Genomic DNA, 12981 nt, shown 5'->3' on the forward strand with positions numbered 1-12981 from the left:
CTTTCTAAATGGGCAGAAAATTCAGAAGTCTGAAATGCAAAGAGATTTAGGAGTTCTCGTCCAGGAGTCTCTCAAGGTAAACTTGCAGGTTGAGTCAGTAGTCAGGAAGGCATATGCAATGTTGGCATTTATTTTGAGAGGACATGAATATAAAAGCAGGGATGCACTACTGAGGCTGGATAAGGAGCTGGTCAGGCCACATTTGGAGTGCAGTTTTTGGGCCTATATCACAGGATGGATGTACTGGCCCTGGAGCGGGTTCTGAGGAGGTTTACTAGAATGGTCCAAGGAATGGAAAGCTTAACATATGAAGAACATTTGAGGACACTGGGACTATACTCATTGGAATTTAGAAGGATGAAGTGGGATCTAATTTAAATTTTCAGAATACTGAATGGCCTGGACAAAGTGGATGTTGGGAAGATGCTTCCATTGGTAGGAGAGTCTAGGACCCAAGGGCACAGCCTTAGAGTAAAGGGAAGACCTTTTAGAACAGAGATAAGGAGAAACTTCTTCAGCCCGAGCTGGTCAATCTATGGAAATCACTGCCACAGAAGGCTGTGGAGGCCAGGTCATTGAGTACATTTTAGACTGAGATAGACAGGTTCTTGATTATCGAGGGGATCAAGGGTTATGGGGAGAAAGCAGGAGAATGGGGTTAAGGAACAGATCAGCCACAATTGAACAGCAGGGAAGACCTAAAGGGCCAAATGGCCTAATTTCTGCTCCAATGCCTTATGGTCTTATGTTTGGATTGGTGGACAGCTGGGAAGGATGCTCTGCTTCCACCTGCTGTTTCACTTGGCCTCTATCTGGAGATGCCCGAAATGGCTGACACTTTGTAGAAATGTTTCCTTTCCAATTTGGGTAATCTCAGGTGAGAGATTCCCATGGGCCGGTGGGAACGTTGCAATTCTCTCAGGGAGGCACTACGAACATCCTTAATGTTCTTCTCCTGCTCTCCCGCTAACCCGCTCCCGTGACAATAGTTTGTCAGGAGACACAGAGCTCGCTTTGCATCTGACATGCAGACAATGTGGCCTGGTCATCACAGCTAATTGACTGTACCCAGTGCTACAATACTAGAGATGCTCAGTCTGAGAGAAGACACTGGTACTGGAGAAGCTACCCTGCCCACGGATTAACAGGATTTTGTAAAAGCACTTATGTAGATATTCTTTCAGCCAGATAATTTCCCTGTAGGATATGCCTCAGTAATGGCGGCATCAGGAACAGAGATTCACAACACAATCTCAGGTTATGTCCCTAAAAGATAAACATTACAGCCACAAAATGAGTCAGAGGCAATACCCTGGGTGACCCACTATTGTTCATGTTATTAAAATTGCTTAGGGCGTTGCCTCAAATACTGGGTATAGCAAGATAAATCTGCTTGAATTTCTCATTCACAACGCCATCAAGGAAAATGTCATCATCCTCTCCATAAAGGATACAAAAGAAAGTAATGATTTTGATAAACAGGCCACCATCAAACCTAATAAATCATCTCCTCTGTGGAAAACAGAGTTACAGAACTGACTCATAAAATGGCCCGTTTCCTGGGAAACCACTGCTTCTATTATGCATTATAAACAGCAATGTAATGCCAGCTCATTTTAAATGAAAATATATTTCCTTAAAAATATAAATCATCGAGTCATCCAGAAGCTAATGCTACTTACAATTATGCAAAGATTATGAACTTGTTCAATAACATCTCTGTGTTTACCTCATCTCCATTTGTGATTGAGACCACAACTAGGGACCACAAGTATGCGACAGTCACTGATAAATCCAGCCGGGAGTTCAGGAGAAACTCCTTAGCCAGAGTGTGGTTAGAATGCACAACTTGTGATCACGTGAAGTGGCTGAGATGGTTAACTAGATAAGAATCGCACTGAAACAGTGCACTTTGTCCAGTCTATTCTGGTTTTTATACTTCATGACACCTCATTGCATCCCACATCATTCAACCACAATAACATAGCATTCCCTTCTGTTCTTATTGATGTAATTTTCTCCAGATTTACCCAGGTCAGGCCATATCATTTAAAACTGTTATCAGGCCGCCTGTCAGCTTTCTTTTTTTTCCCCAAAACAGAAAAGATCACTACCCTCTCCCCCCTCCAACCACACAATAATATCTCAGCCTTTTCAGATGGGTATGTCCTCTCCACCCCAATGCTGTAACTGAGAGTCTTATTTTGCACCTTGCTACTATCTCCATACTCTTTGTAAAATATGAACTGTGTCCTGCACTCCCTTAGTGCTGTCAAACCAATGTATATGAGTTTAATGTAACTTTTCAGTCTATCTCTATAGAAATGAATCCTGGGCTTCAGTTGGACTTATTTGGGCTGTGATAACCTGAGCTGCTACTTTTAATGATTAGTAAATTGATACGCTTGGGGATCCTTTGCTTGTCTACCCATTTGAACTTTTAATTGTCTAAAGAATAGCTCACCACCTTATTTCTCACACCAAAATCCGGCACCTTATACTTAACTATGGCAAAATCTGTGCTACCCAGCACTGCACCAACCAGAATTCCCCAGCAACTAGAATTCCCAGACTCAGACTGCTCAATTTTGTCTCTTTACCAATAAAGCAGTGCTTGTAAAGTGAAGTATGTACAAGTAATGCAAACTCTATCTAGATTTCAGTGAAGAATACTGTTATTTAACTTGATAACAAAATGGAAATGATGATTAAATGGTTGAATGCAGTCACCCCATGCTCCAGTCAAGAGCTCACTCTGTACCAGCTGTTCCAACATAGCCCAACTCCCAAAAGCACCAGTTCATCCCGAGAATGGAGAACCAACAAAATGAGGCAGTTTGACTGGAGCAAGGTTGCCAGGCATCAATCATTGAATTAATCCTGAAATTACAGACCTCTTAAGATCACAGGACAGTGAATATAGTAACAGTCGAGTTTATAAAAATGGAAAATGTTGAGAAACAGAGGCAGTAACAGTTTTTTGAAACTTCCCAAAAAGCCTGGGGAGTTCGGAAATCACTTTTCATTGAAATGGGTTAGAAGGGGTTTAACCAGACCATTCGACTTTCTCCTCCACCCATTAAAGGGAGCATTTGATCTGAATTGGCCATCTCCTTAAACAATTTTTGGTTAATTGGCACCACTTATTCCTAATGTGCGCTGGAATTTTACTGCACATTGAAAATCGTTTGCCACTAATACGGGTGCACAAGGGAGCGAACAGAAACAAATGGATTTATGCTCCAAACTGCCACAGGTCCTGCCATATCTATTGCAATGACGAGTGGAGCTTTGAACAACAATACTCGATCAGTATCAACATTGAGAACAGGAATTGGCCAGGAAACAAAGGTACAGAGTACAAAAGGATGTAAGTTAAACTTTTATGAAGCACTGGTTCAGCATCAGTGCGTGTACTGTGGCAAATTCTGGGAAGCCATACTTCGAAAAAATGTCAAGGAAAATGCACAAAACAGCACCAGGACTGAGGGCTTTTTCTTCTGGAGAGATTTGAGAGAAGCTGGGGTTATTCACCTACAAGCAGAAACGGTGAAGGGAAGATTTTATAGAGATGTTAAATATTATGGGGACTTTCATGAAGTGAACAAAACTCCTACAGGCAGGAGGGTCAGCAAATTACAAAACAAAATCAGATTTAAGATCACGGGCAAAAGAACCAACATAGTGAAGGAGAAATGTTTTCTGACCTGTAACATTCTGCCTGAAAAGGTGGTAGAAGCAGATACAATACTAATTTTAAAAGAGAACTGGATAATAACATTAAAAAAAGGAGAAATTCATATCATAATGGGAAAAGGGACAGAATAAATCGGAGGCGCAATGGTCCAGTGGTACTATCACTAGACTGTTAATCCAGAGACCCAGGAGTGTTCCAGGGATCTGACTTCAAATCCTGCCATGGAAGATGGTGAAATTTGAATTAAGTTTTTAAAAAACCGAAATTAATGATGACCGTTATCAATTGCTGGAAAATTCACCCAAATCACTAATGTCCTTTAGGGAAGGAAAATGCTGTATTTACCTGAAGACTACATGTGACTCCAGACCCACGCAACACGGTTGACTCTTAACTGCCCTCCGGGGTAGAAAATAAATGCTGGCCTCATCCTAATCGGAAGGTCAACCTTTAGGCTGAAGTGCCTTACACTCTTACTGCCTGCACAAAGTTACCCAAACAGAGGCATTTAGTTGCGAGGTGCGATAGTCACCATCTGTGCCCCTTGGTTACAGGGAACAAAAACATCATGAAAGTTTCTCAACACTGGATCACTATCACTCACCATCCAGAAAAATGGGCGTTCCAAAATAATACTTGGGTGGTGGACATCAGTCCAACAAAATCTCTTATAGCTCCCTCTGCCTTGGGAAAGCAGCCAACATAAAGACCCCTCCCAACCCAGTTATACTCACTTCTACCCTGTCGTGTCAGGCAGAAGAGAAATGTTTGTATACACCTACAAATAGATTCAAGAACAGCTTCTCCCCCCAACTCCACCGTTATTAGTCTTCTGAATGGACCTCTGAAATTTTGCGTTTAAATGTTGATCTTGCTCTCTGTGCACCCTCTCTGCAGCCATAACATTGTAGTCCTCGCTCTGTTCTATTACCCTTATGTGCGGAATATGGTATGATCTTCCTGGACTGCACACAAAACAAAGCTTCGCTGCACTGAGGTACATATGATCATGATAAATCATATTAACAGATCACTTTAGGAGATGAGAGTCAATCTTCCCACAGAAAAGTTGTTTAATGTAGAGAGGTAGAAAGCGCTGCAAGTTTTACATTACAGCTGCCCAAAGCTCCGGCCAGGCAGCTTCTGGAGTATGCTGAAATAAAACAGAAGACAGTCGAAATCCTCTGATAAAGGATCACTGACTATGAGCATGAGCCTGACCTGCTGAGCATTTTCTTTTTATTCATTCACAGGCATTGCGGGCTAGACCAGCATTTATTGCTTATTTCTAATTGCCCAGAGATTAGATACAAGCCAAACACACTGCTGTGGGTCTGCAGTCACATGTAGGCAGTGGGTAAAATGGCAGTTTTCTTCCCTAAAGGACAGTGAACCAGATGGGCTTATTCTGACAATTGACAATGGATTCAGAGTCATCATTAAACTGTTAATTTCAAGACTTCCTTTTTTTAAATCGAAGTAAAATTCTACCCTTTGACGTGGCAAGATTTGAAACTGAATGCCCAGAACATTACCTGGATCTCTAGATTAACAATCCAGTGTTGATATCATAGACCATCATGGTCCCAAAGCACCTTTGACTTTTATTTCAAATTTCCAGTCCCTGGAGAATTTGCTTTTGGGGTAAAGCAGTGGGACAATGACAGTATCACTGGACTACTACTCCAAAACTAGTATGAGTTTCATAAGCTAGCATCTTAAAACAATGTGATAATATTATAGAGACAGAGTTATTCGTCACAGAAACAGACCCTTCAGTACAACCAGAGCATGCAAACCATGCCTCCAAACTAAACTAGTCCCCACCTGCCTGGGCTTGGCCTATAACCGCCCCCCCCTCCCCCCAACCCCCGCAAACATTTCTTATTCATGTACTTATCTCAATATCTTTTAAACATTGTAACTGTACCCACAGCTCCATCTTTGTGTCATTCCACACACAAACCTCCCTATATGTAAAAAAAACACTGACCTGGGACTTACACACTCAATGGTAGGGCCCTGGGAAGTGTTGCTGATCAAAGTGACCTTGGACTGCAGGTTCATAGTTGCTTGAAAGTGGAGTCACAGGTAGGTAGGATAGTAAAGGCGGTTCTTGCCTTTATTGGTCAGTGCATTGAGTAGAGAAGTTGGGAGGTTATGTTGCAGCTGTACAGGACATTGGTTAGGTCACTGTCAGTAACTGCATTCAGTTCTGGTCTCCCTGCTACAGGAAATATGTTGCGAAACTTGAAAGGGTTCAGAAAAGATTTACAAGGACTTACAAGGATGTTGCCAGGATTGGAGACTTTCAGCTATAGGGAGAGGCAGGATAGGCTGGGGCTACTTCCCCTGGAGCGAATGTGGCTGAGGAGTGACCTTACAGAAGTTTATGAAATCATGAGGAGTACGGAGAGGGTAGATAGACAAGGTCTTTTCTCCTGAGTGGTCGAGTCCAAAACTAGAAGGCTTAGGTTTAAGTGAGAGGGTAAGATTTAAAAGGAACAACTTTTTCCACACAGAGGGTGGTGCATGTTTGGAATGAGCTGCCAGGGGAAGTGGTGAAAGCTGGTACAATTACAACATTTAAAAGGCATCTGGACAGGAAGAGTTTAGAGGGTTATGGGCCAAATGCTGGCAAATAGAACCAGATTAATTTAAGATATCTGGTCAGCATAGACGAGTTGGAACGAAGGGTCTGTTTCCATGCTGTGCATTTCTATGATTTTATGTTTCTTTTAAAAATCAGCCTCCTCACACCTTAAAAACTGCCCCCTAGTCTTGAGATAATGGAAACTGCAGATGCTGGAGAATCCAAGATAATAAAGTGTGAAGCTGGATGAACACAGCAGGCCAAGCAGCATCTTAGGAGCACAAAAGCTGACGTTTCGGGCTTAGACCCTCTCTGAAGAAGGGTCTAGGTCCGAAACGTCAGCTTTTGTGCTCCTGAGATGCTGCTTGGCCTGCTGTATTCATCCAGCTTCACACTTTATTACCCCCTAGTCTTGAAATCCCTGACTCTAGAGAAAGGCCACTGGCCATTCACCCCACATATAACCCTCATGATTTTAGAAATCTCTATAGATCACTCCTACACTCCAGTGAAAGAAAGTCCCAGCCTATCCAGCCTCTCCTTACAAGTCAAACCCTCCATTCCTGGCAACATCCTGGTAAATCTCTTCTGAACACTCTCCAGCTTAATAATATCTTTCTGAGAGCAGGGAGGCCAAGACTGATCTGGCATGAAGGCTTTGAGTCCCAACATGGTAAATAGTGAAACCTGAACTGAATCAAATTCTGAAATTAAATAAATCTCCACAACTGAAGCAATTCCCTCCAGCAACCTCCCTCCCCAGTCTAAACGTTCCGGTTCCATTTCGTCCCAACAGTGCAAAAGCAGGCCATTTGACCTACTGACTCCATACCGACCCTCCGAAGAACATCATACCCAGACCATTCGTGGAATTTCCAATGGCTAACCCACTGAGCCTGCACATCCCTGGACACTATGGGCAATTTAGCATGGCTAATCCACTCTAACCTACACATTTTTGGACTGCGGGAGGAAACCTACACACACACAGGAAGAATGTGCAAACTCCACACTGACAGTCACCTGAGGATAGAATCGAACCTAGATCTGCAGCAGGGGTAACCGCTGAGCCACCGTGCTATGCATTTCTAATCCTTATCCAATTCCATGTTAACCGTAAGCATGGCCTCTACCTCAACAGTTATTTGTGGCGAGGCATCATTAAGAGCTCAAGTGGCTACAGTCAAGCCCTCAGACCTGTTAAAAAAAGACTCACCTCTCCTCCACCTACTCCCTCATCCACCACCTCCCACCTACCTCTTTAACCCCTTAGTGTTTGCCACCCAGGGGGCAATGGGCACTCTCAGGTTATTAATGTGACAGGATTGGAGGCAACTTGCTGCGCTGAAAAAAAATTATTTTGTTTTTAATATGTATGAAAAGGTTTTTTTTTTAATCGGCACATTTCTACAAGCAGGAGGGAACGAGAGGCAATGTTTTAGGGGAACGAAAAGTTAATATAATATCAGATATGTAAATGCTAGTAAACGCTCGGAATAAGGCAGGCTGGTGGAGAGAGAAATACTGGGGTCAGCCAAAGTACAAGTAGATGCTGTCACGATCTGTCCTGGCCTCTGTATCCTTCTGCAGTCATATAGCTCTCCAGAATCTCTGCCATCTTTCAAAACCAGTCCCCTGTGCATCTCCAACTTCTGTCAATCCAACACTGGCAGCTATGCCTTTAGGAATTCCCCCTAAAGCTTACTCGACCACTTTAAACTTTGTTTTCTTTTTAATTCATTCAGAGGATGTGGTGTTGCTGGCTCGGCAGCGTTTTTATTGCCCATTCCTAACTGACTAGTGAGTAGTTAAGAGTCAATCATTCTGCTGATTATCAGGGTTCAATTGGCTCAGCTGGCTGGTCAGCTGGTTTGCAATGCACAGCATCACCAGAAGTGTAGGTTCAATCCCTGCACTGGTTAAGGTTACTGCGAAGGACTTGCCTTCCCAAACTCTTTGCATATCTCAGCTGTGGTGACCCTCAGGTTAAATCAGCACCACACATTCTCTCTCCCTAATCAGAGGGCAGCCTTATGTTTTATTAGGACTATGGCGACTAACATTTACAGGTCCAGAGTCACAAGCAAGCCAGATCAGGCATGGATGGCAGATTTCTCTCCCTAAAAAGGCAATGGAACCTTGATTTCATCCAAAAAAGGTTTTAATCATGCCCGAACAACTCGTGTTGGATTCGATGGGCAAAGTGACCTCCTCCTGTGCCATAATGACTCCACAAGGTATCAATTTCTGCATGTTTTGCTATGTTAAAGGCTTTATGCAAATACAGGTTATTGTTAATCCGAGGCAGATGACCTACAGTGGGCTAAATGGCTTCTTCACATCATTGTCTTGCAATCCTGTGATGTAGTGGATCCTGCTTCAATGGCTTGCACAGCGAGGAATCACTACAAACAAAATTGTCCGAAAATCTCTCAGTGCCCGATAAAAGGGGAGCTGAGGCCACCTGCTGGATAAGAGTTGTGACTTGGTACCCCGCAGCAAATGTGTTCTATAGTAAATCTTGGTATGGTAACGATCGCCTCTGTGTATTAAACGCTTTATGTAACATAAAATCACATGACAAAATCTGAAGCAGAAAATATCCTGCATCTTCACTGCAATCCAGAAATTAATGCAGCAGAGACAGCAGGAACTGCAGATGCTGGAGAATCTGAAATAACAAGGTGTAGAGCTGGATGAACACAGCAGGCCGAGCAGCATCTTAGGAACAGAAAATCTGACATTTCGGGCCTAGACACTTCTTCAAAGGGTAAAGAAGGGTCTAGCCCAAAACGTCAGCTTTCCTGCTGCTGTGATGCTGCTTGGCCTGCTGTGTTCATCCAGCTCTACACCTTGTTATCTTACTTCTTTTATTATGTCTTCCAGCAGTTTAAATTCCAAACTACTTTTAGAATTAGCATTAGGTTTATTATCACATGTATTCAGAAATACAAGAGTATAGTAAAAAGTTTGCAATTCACCCCCTCATCCTAGGCATAAAGTATCCAGGTACCAATCTTAGATACAAATAGAGAAATAAAGAAAATAGTGACATTACCCTAGTGATTCATCGTATAGTTAGAAAATAATAAATAACATTAAAAGGACACACATTACAGTCAGGCAAACAGACTACAGATACAGAGACAGTAGGAATTGCTGATGCTGGAGCATCTGAGATAACATGGTGTGAAGCTGGATGAACACAGCAGGCCAAGCAGCAGAGAACCAGGAAAGTTTGACATTTCAGATCGAAAAAACCATCTTCTATTCACCTCCACCTGTCTCCCTATTTATTTCAGAATCCCCTTCCCCTCCCCTGTTCCTGAAGAAGGGTCTCGGCCCAATACGTCAAACTTTCCTGCTCCTCTGAGATTACAGATACAGATAAATTTGGCATCTTTAGATTGCTTCAGAATTAAACTGGTCAATTTTTTTTAAAGAGCGTTGAAACAAGTAATTTTAGGGCCTAAACTCTCCCATGTCCCAGCTCCCTACCCCACACACCAGGCCTTGTTATCAGAGATAATGGGAACTGCAGATGCTGGAGATTCCAAGATAATAAAATGTGAGGCTGGATGAACACAGCAGGCCAAGCAGCATCTCAGGAGCACAAAGGCTGACGTTTCGGGCCTAGACCCTTCATCAGAGAGGGGGATGGGGGGAGGGAACTGGAATAAATAGGGAGAGAGGGGGAGGCAGACCGAAGATGGAGAGTAAAGAAGATAGGTGGAGAGAGTGTAGGTGGGGAGGTAGGGAGGGGATAGGTCAGTCCAGGGAAGACGGACAGGTCAAGGAGGTGGGATGAGGTTAGTAGGTAGCGGGGGGTGCGGCTTGGGGTGGGAGGAAGGGATGGGTGAGAGGAAGAACCGGTTAGGGAGGCAGAGACAGGTTGGACTGGTTTTGGGATGCAGTGGGTGGGGGGGAAGAGCTGGGCTGGTTGTGTGGTGCAGTGGGGGGAGGGGATGAACTGGGCTGGTTTAGGGATGCAGTAGGGGAAGGGGAGATTTTGAAACTGGTGAAGTCCACATTGATACCATATGGCTGCAGGGTTCCCAGGCGGAATATGAGTTGCTGTTCCTGCAACCTTCGGGTGGCATCATTGTGGCAGTGCAGGAGGCCCATGATGGACATGTCATCAAGAGAATGGGAGGGGGAGTGGAAATGGTTTGCGACTGGGAGGTGCAGTTGTTTGTTGCGAACTGAGCGGAGGTGTTCTGCAAAGCGGTCCCCAAGCCTCCGCTTGGTTTCCCCAATGTAGAGGAAGCCGCACCGGGTACAGTGGATGCAGTATACCACATTGGCAGATGTGCAGGTGAACCTCTGCTTGATGTGGAATGTCATCTTGGGGCCTGGGATGGGGGTGAGGGAGGAGGTGTGGGGACAAGTGTAGCATTTCCTGCGGTTGCAGGGGAAGGTGCCGGGTGTGGTGGGGTTGGAGGGCAGTGTGGAGCGAACAAGGGAGTCACGGAGAGAGAGTGGTCTCTCCGGAAAGCAGGCAGGGGAGGGGATGGAAAAATGTCTTGGGTGGTGGGGTCGGATTGTAAATGGCGGAAGTGTCGGAGGATAATGCGTTGTATCCGGAGGTTGGTAGGGTGGTGTGTGAGAACGAGGGGGGGGGGGGGGGTCTGCTGTGTTCATCCAACTCTATATCTTGCTAAAATGTGAGGCTGGATGAACACAGCAGGCCCAGCAGCATCTCAGGAGCACAAAAGCTGACGTTTCGGGCCTAGACCCTTCATCAGAGAGCTATATCTTGCTATCTCAGTGAAGAAGGGCTGCTCTCTCATTGACTGATGGCGAGTTTAACTGGAGGGCAACCATGCCTCAGGAGAGGGGAAAGGTTGAGAGAGAGTCCTTCACAGTAACTTCAGTCAATGCATGAACTGAATCCACACTGTTCATGTTACTCAGCATTGCAAACCAGCCATCCAGCCAAATGATGTGTTCTAAAGAGTATCCAACCATAGTTTGAGACTCATATTTGCTTCATATTAAGTTGGGGATATTAGAAGAGAACTTGTAGCTACCTTTGTATAGTCTAAACCTTTCTATCAATCAATAACTTTACTTGTTTCTATAATTAAGGTTTATTTTTAATAACGTCATTATTCTTTTTTTGGCTTAAAGAAATGGCCAGCTTAATTCTATTCCATTTAGTACGATTCAAATACATTGAGACAAATATAAATTGACAATATCAACAACCTGGTTGAACTAAATATCTGTTTTGACTGGTGAAACAAGAGGACTGAAAAGGAATAGGTGCATTTCTCCAGCCTCAATGGTAACAATATTTACAGAGAAAGGCTTGAACAGCGTACTATACCCTGCCTTAGGCAGAATCCAAGCTTTGGACAAGTGAAACCAGCTCAAACTCAACAAACTTATTAGAGATAGATAAATTGTATGGCAGGGCACCAAGAGGGAAAGGACACGGGAATTTGAAACAATAAGTACCATTTACGAGAGACACTAGACAATGGGTCAATACCAATATGATTGCAACAATATGTAACATCTCTGACTGAAATAAATAAGAGTGAAACTGACAAACTAGAGAAACAAACATTAATTATAGAAGTAAAAGCTCAATGTAAATTGGTAACATTCACAGCTGATGCTAACATAGTCAATTTGCAGGAAACAGCTCAAGAATACAGGGTACATGAGACAAAATATTTAAGTGGGCAGAAAAATAGCACAGTTATCGGGACAAATGTACTCTGTAAATGCTGCTAAAACTGCAAAGGATGAAGTTGCAAGATCCTCTGGGGTCGTGGAAGAATCGATGCCAAACATGGAGCAATGAGGTAAAGTGAATGTTGAACAACATAGTCGAAAACAAGAGTGGCAGAAATATTCTCACCTGGAATGCTAACAAATTGAAATCTGTGTTTAAATATTTACAGGAAGAACACACTAGAGGGGGTTGTAACTTAGTGCGACATATTAATAAAGAAAACTTTTATGCTGCATTTGGCTGTATCTGAAAATCTATCACTAAATACCAACATATAAGGTATGTATAAAGCCTCTCTCCATTCAAATAAAATTGTCCATGCACTCTCTGTCAGTTGGCAAAAACACTGCTAAAGCAGACACTGCCAAATGTACCATAGTATTCAGGATCAGAAAAGAATCAGTTCATCTGCAGAAGAACTGATAGCAAACATCCTCCAAAAACTGAAACGAGAGTGCAGGGGTCAAACTTAATTACTCAAAATGGCAGTAGGAATGCAGTTTCACAGAAATCCATGCTGGGAGCCTGTCACTCAGTATAAAAGATTTGGACATGAAAATGTCAACACTTCAGATTACTATTTCACGGAAATCAAAAAACAACTTCTTTTATTTATTCTATTCCTCAGTGACCCCTGGGCTTGCTTTATATCTTTCATGAATTTGTTCACCCATGTTATTACCTCAACATGCAAGAGACATCCAGCTATGTTCAGATGTAACCTCCTTTTCGTCAGGTGTCTAAGAGCTGAGCTATGTCTGCAACTGCATTGACCATATAAGTTCACATTTGTGCATTTTACAATTCACAAATTATCAAGGTTTTAATGTGAATTAAAAGCTTTAAAACAGCATATTCCCAGACCACTCAGCAAAGCCGAGATACCACCTGACCAATATCTGTTCTGTTGTCTAAATCAAGTTTTCTATTACAGAACAGTCAACTAAT

The 12981-nt window shown here is 43.1% G+C and overlaps 1 protein-coding gene across 1 annotated transcript in view; it reads right to left on the reverse strand.

Annotated features, from left to right (window-relative positions):
• The window catches only part of pigk (phosphatidylinositol glycan anchor biosynthesis, class K), a 129490-nt gene that overhangs the window by 70391 nt on the left and 46118 nt on the right, over positions 1 to 12981 (reverse strand). The window lies entirely within an intron of this gene.

This window comes from Stegostoma tigrinum, chromosome 8 (assembly GCF_030684315.1).
Source record: "Stegostoma tigrinum isolate sSteTig4 chromosome 8, sSteTig4.hap1, whole genome shotgun sequence".
In the NCBI taxonomy this organism is placed as follows: domain Eukaryota; kingdom Metazoa; phylum Chordata; class Chondrichthyes; order Orectolobiformes; family Stegostomatidae; genus Stegostoma; species Stegostoma tigrinum.